Genomic DNA, 6,000 nt, shown 5'->3' with positions numbered 1-6,000 from the left:
CAGATTGCTTAAACTTGGTCTCTGTTCGCTTGAGGTGAGAAGGTTGAGGGGTGATCTAATTGAGATGTGTACAATAATAAAGCAATTCGATAGTGTGGATACAGATAAACGATTGGCTCTGTTGAGGGAATCCAACCACTCTCATCCAGAACAAGGGTGGAAACCGTCTTAAAATTAGATCCAGGTCATTCAGCAGTGAAAACAGGATTCAGTATTTTACTGAAAGGGGAGTGGCAATCAGGAAAGTTCTCCATCAAATACACACTAATAATAGTAATAATCCTTGCATTTGATATAGTGCTTTTCACGTTGGGAGGACGTCTCAAAGCGCCTCACAGAACACAATGTAAAGTGAATTGACTGTATATTTGTGGGCGAACTCGGCAGCCAATTGCGCACAGCAATGTCACACAAACAATCGTTGATTGAAAATGACCAATTTCTTTTTGTTTTTGGTTTTAGAGGGATTATTATTAGGCTCTGTGTGGAGTAAGGAAACTTGCCCAAGGTTTCGCCCTCTGCCGGGAATTAAACTCAGGTCTCTCGCTTGCAAAGCGAGTGCTCTAACCACTGAATTACAGGACTCTAAACTGAGATAATTGGAGAAAAAGAGAGTGAGAGAGAGGCTGTGTGTCCGTGTGTGTGTGTATTGGCTCACGTTTGAATGTGAGAGAGTGAGGCTGTGTGTGTGAGAGAGAAAGGGAGAGGCTGTGTGTGAGCGAGAGAAAGAGAGAGAGGCTGTGAGTGAGAGAGAGGGAGAGGCTGTGTGTGTGAAAGGGAGAGGGTCTGTGCTTGTATGTCAGAGAGAGAAGGACTGTACATATACATTAGAATATACAGCACAGAAACAGGCCATTCGGCCCAAGTGGTCTACAAGGTTCCATTTACAGAGCGCCTTTCACGTCGGGAGGACGTCCCAAGGAGCTGGACAGTTGGGTCAGGACCCGAGAAGTGGGGGAAATGGTAAGGGTGATGGGAGGGAAGGGAGGGAGCGAGGAGGGCGTAGAGGGTCGAGAGGGGAGCTGAAGGCACGGTTGAAGAGAAACCATGCCGGTGTTTATGCTCCACGTGAGCCTCCTCCTGCCCTTCCTCAACTAAGTCTTCAAGCAGAACCTTCTGTTTCTTTCTCCCTCATGTACCTCTCCAGCTTCCCCTTAAATATATTAAGCTATTTGCCTCCACAACTCCTTGTGGCAGCATGTTCCACATTCCCACGACTCTCTGTGTGAAGAAATTTCTTCTAATTTCACTATTTGATTTATTTGTGGCTATTTTATATTGATGGCCCCTGGTTTTGGTCTCCCACACAAGTGGAAACATCTTCCCTATGTCTGCCCTATCCAAACCTCTGATCATTTTAAAGATCTCTCTCAGGTCACCCCTTACTCTCCTCTTTTCAAGAGAAGAGTCCAAGCACGTTCAGCCTTTCCCGGTCGCTATAACCTCTCAGTTATGCGATCATCCTTGTAAATCTCCTTTGCACCCTCTCCAGTGTCTCTACATCAGAACAGCACACTGCATTCTAAGTGTGGTCTAACCAAGTTTTTATAGAGGTTTACAATAACTTCCCTGCATTTCATTTCTATCCCTCTAGAAATAAACCCCAATGCCTGGTTTGCTTTTATTTATGGCCTTATTAACCTGCGTTGCTACCTTTCTTGAATTGTGTATTTGCACCCGAGGTCCCGTTGTTCCTCTGATCCATTTAGATTTTTATTTTCCAGGATATATGGGACTTCTTTATTCTTTCAACCAAAATGTACCACCTCACACTTTTCTGCATTGAAATGTATTTGCCACTTAAATGCCCATTCAGCAAGTTTATTGATGTCTCGCTATAATTTGTTGCAGTTCTTCCTCTGTATTAACTGCTCCCCCCAATTTGATGTCATCCGCAAATTTTGAAACTGTGCTGCTGATTCCCGAGTCCAAAGCATCAATGTATATTGTGAACAACAGTGGTCCCAATACAGATCCTTGTTGAACACCGCTGCCCACCCCCTGCCAGTCTGAGGAGCTACTCTGTACCCCTACTCTCTGCTTTCTCTTTTGCCGCGAGTTTGCTATCCATTCTATTATCCCCCTGACTCCACATGCTCGGATATTATTCATTAGTCTATTATTTGTTGCCTTATCAAACGCCTTTTCGAAACCTAAACATATTACATCTACCATATTACCCTTATCTACTGTTCCTGTTACCCCTTCAAAGTATTCAATGTGGTTGGTCAAGAGAGATCTTACTTTTTGAAGTCCGTGCGGACTATCCTTTATTAAGTTTTCCGTTTCTAGCTGTTTTTCTATTATCTCCTTCAGTAAGGATTCCATTATCTTTCCTACCGCCCATGGTAAGCTGACAAGTCTATGGTTCCCTGGGCGTGTTCTATCTTCCTTTTTAAATATAAGTTTAACATTAGTTGTCCTCCAGTCCTCTGGCACTGCTCTCTTCTAATGAGTTATTATATATTTGTGTGCTTGTGTGTGTGAGAGGTAGGAACTGTGAGTGTGTGTGTGCGTTTGTGCGAGAGAGAGAGAGAGGCTGTGTATGTGTGTGTGAGAGAGAGGCTGTTTATGTGTGTGTGAGAGAGAGAGAGGCTGTGTATGTGTGTGTGAGAGAGTGAGATGCTGTGTATGTGTATATGCGTGTTAGAGAGAGGCTGTTTGTGTGCGTGAGAGAGACAGAAAGAGAGAGAGAGATGCTGTGTGTATCATAAGAGCGGCTGTTTGTGTGTGAGAGAGATGCTGTGTATGTGTGTGTGAGAGAGAGATGCTGTGTATGTGTGTGTGAGAGAGAGAGAGGCTGTGTATGTGTGTGTGAGAGAGAAAGAGGTGTGTATGTGTGTGTGAGAGAGTGAGATGCTGTGTATGTGTATATGCGTGTTAGAGAGAGGCTGTTTGTGTGCGTGAGAGAGACAGAAAGAGAGAGAGAGATGCTGTGTGTATCATAAGAGCGGCTGTTTGTGTGTGAGAGAGATGCTGTGTATGTGTGTGTGAGAGAGAGAGCGAGAGAGAAAGTTGTGGTACAGATCAGCCATGATCTTATAGAATAGCAGAACCGGCGTTGCATAAGATCATGGTTGATCTCGCTGATGGCTGATTCTGATATCCCTCTGCAGCTCGTGTCCTCTCACGCACCAGTCTCCGTGACCATATCACTCCCACACTCGCCCGTCTGCACTGGCTCCCCATCCCTCAGAGGATCGAGTTCAAGATCCTAGTCCTCACTTTCAAGGCCATCCATGGTCTAAACCCCTCTGACTTCTCTGACCTGCTGACTCCCTACCAACCTGCCCGCTCCCTCCGTTCAGCGGGCTCTGGCCTGCTGCATGTCTCGCGCCCGACCCACCCTACCCGCTCTCAGCCTCCTTCAAGGCCGGTTTCAAGACCCTCATCTTCGATCGTGCCTTCAGTCACTCTTCCACCTCTCTGCCTTCCCTCCCCAGTACCCCACACCTCCCCCCTGCTCGGGTCCTGACTGTCTTCATGAAAACAGGAAACCGCATGCTCTTTCCTGTCTGCAGTTCGTGCAATCAATAGGCAGTCACCTCATATGGCCCTATATCAAATGCAAGGATCATTAATATTATTATTATTTTTGCAAGGCTTTTGACCGAGTGCCTCACAATGAAACTGGAGGCCATGGGATTCTCAGGCCAAATCCTCAATTTTATTTCCCGGTGTTTTTCAACTAGGACTACTCTACCCATCAGGGCTGTGGCTGTAGGGTTAATATCAATTAACCCTTTTATATAGATAGAAAAGCATTTGATATAGATCTTATCACATCTTTGAGACATTTCAAAGGGCTCCACAGAAAGAATGTAAAGTGAATTTATTGTGTATTTTGTGAGGCAAATGCAGCAGCCAATTGTACACAGCAATGTTCCACAAACAGTCGTGGATTGAATGATCAAATTATTGTCATTGTTCACAGAAGGGATTGTTAATCGCGGAAAGTGATCTAACAACTGTTTTCCGATTTACTGATCGTTAAACAGAGATGGGTGTGAAGAGGAAGGAAACTTTTCACTCCACTCAGGGATCGAACCACGGTCCTCTCGCTCATGGGGGCGAGTGCTGTCCCCACAAAGCTACAGGACTCAACAACAGGATCTGAGTGGGAAGAGTCCCTCCACCAGAGACTGGACTGTTCCTCCCAGTACTGCTGAGCCAGGCTGGGCAGTGACTGCGGCCACATCTGGCTCCGCAACCGGGGCGTCAGAGAGAGACAGAGACAGGTACCGAGTGAAAGAAGGGGAGGATAGGGAGAGGGAGGAGAGGGAGAGGGAGGAGAGAGAGAGGCAGAGAGAGAGGGAGAGAGAGAGGTGGAGAGAGAGAGAAGGAGAGAGGTGAAGAGAGAGAGAGAGAGAGAGAGAGGGGGAGGAGTGGGAGAGGCAGAGAGAGAGAGGTGGAGAGAGAGAGAGGCGGAGAGATAGAGAGAAGGGATCAGAGGGAGAGGCGGAGAGGGAGAGGCAGAGAGATGGAGGAGAGCAAGAGGCGGAGAGAGAGAGAGGCGGAGAGGGAAAGGCGGAGAGGCGGAGTGTGAGAGAGAGGGAAAGAGGGAGAGGCGGAGAGAGAGAGAGGTGGAGGGAGAGAGAGCGAGAGCGAGGCGCAGAGATAGAGACAGACTCACAGCAAGAGAGACACAGACAGAGACACAGAGTGGATATGAAACCCTTCACCAAAGGGGACAGAGTGACGGTTGGAGGAGGAGGAGAAGCGCGGACATGGCGGCGGCGGCAGTGAGAAGTTGAGCAGTTGGGGAGGGAGCGGCCCCGAGAGGCGGGACAACTCGGCGCTGATGGCGGATCGGGTCAGTGAGACGGAGTGTGAGAGCGTGTGGGTGTGTGAGCGCGTGTGGGTCTCAGTCTCTCTCTCTCGGTCTCTCACACACATTCCGAGTGATCAGATAATTAATAAAACCGTGAAAGTCAATCTCTCTCTGTGTTTCTCTGATCAGTTCGCGCTCACTCAGGGCCCGGATCAGCGCAGACGTCCTGCCGCTGGATGTGGACAAGACGGAAGCCATACTCCTCGGCTCCCGTCACCGCCTTCACTCCTGCGGATCTGAGCTCCTCAACCTCCCCGGACTCTCCCTCAGACTCCCCGAACCAGTGCCCAACCCCGGGGTCCGGCTCGACCCCCACCGTCCTTCCTCCCCCACATCCGGTCCCCCACCAGGACCACCTTCCTCCACCTTCGCCACATTGCGCGCCTCCGACCGTCCCGGACCCCGACTGCAGCCGAAACCCTCGGGCACGTGTTTGTCACCTCCCGCCCGGATTCCTCCAACCCACTCCTCGCCGGTCTCCCCCGCGCCACCATTCACAAGATCAGCTCATTCAGACTCTGCCGCCCGCAGACTGACCCCAACCAAACTCCGTCCCCACCTCTCACCAGCTCTGGCCCGGGCCCCACGGGCTCATCATCACCAAACCGACCAACCTCAAGATCCTCTCACTCTCGCCCCTCACTCCCTGGCACCTCCCTCCCTCTCCAACCTCCTCAATCCATCACCCAGTCAGCGCCTACAGTTGACTGGCACCGGCCTCCTTCGCGTTGAGGGAAGCTGAGCTGTGCAGTATGTCTGTGTATGTGTGTGTGTGGTTGCCTGTGTGTCTGTTTGTGTGTGTGAGATTGTATGTGTGTATGTACATGTGTGATTTTATGTGTGTGTGTGTGTGTTTGTAAATGTGTGTACATGTCTGTACATATTATCAATGAGACCTCTATATAGACTGATATTAACAGTCTACCTGCTGCCTGTCTCTGTGTGTGTGTGTGTGAGTGTATGTATGTCATGGATTGAATAACCAAATTATTATTAAATTGAAGGTTTATTAACCCTGGAAAGTGATCTAACACCTGGGTTCCTACTGACTCAGCCCCGAGGCTTTGGAACGCTATCCCCCAGTGCCTTCGCCGCCTCCTCCCTTTCCTCCTTCAAGGCCGGTCTGAAGACCTTTCTCTTTGACCGTGCCTTCAGCTCCCCTCTCGACT

The 6,000-nt window shown here is 49.2% G+C and overlaps 1 protein-coding gene across 1 annotated transcript in view; it reads left to right on the top strand.

The window, feature by feature from the left end:
* The first annotated feature begins 4,614 nt into the window (after positions 1–4,614).
* The window catches only part of LOC103172151 (E3 ubiquitin-protein ligase TRIM39-like), a 72,684-nt gene continuing 71,298 nt past the window's right edge, over positions 4,615–6,000 (top strand). Inside the window, exon 1 of the mRNA XM_042344815.1 lies at positions 4,615–4,813. The gene's annotated coding sequence lies outside the window, so the exon portion shown is untranslated. The remainder of the gene's footprint in view (positions 4,814–6,000) is intronic.

The sequence above is a fragment of the Callorhinchus milii genome, unplaced genomic scaffold, assembly GCF_018977255.1.
Source record: "Callorhinchus milii isolate IMCB2004 unplaced genomic scaffold, IMCB_Cmil_1.0 Scaffold30, whole genome shotgun sequence".
Classification (NCBI taxonomy): Eukaryota; Metazoa; Chordata; class Chondrichthyes; order Chimaeriformes; family Callorhinchidae; genus Callorhinchus; species Callorhinchus milii.
The sequence above is the reverse complement of the archived record's forward strand: the minus strand, read 5'-3'. Positions and strand labels throughout refer to the sequence as shown.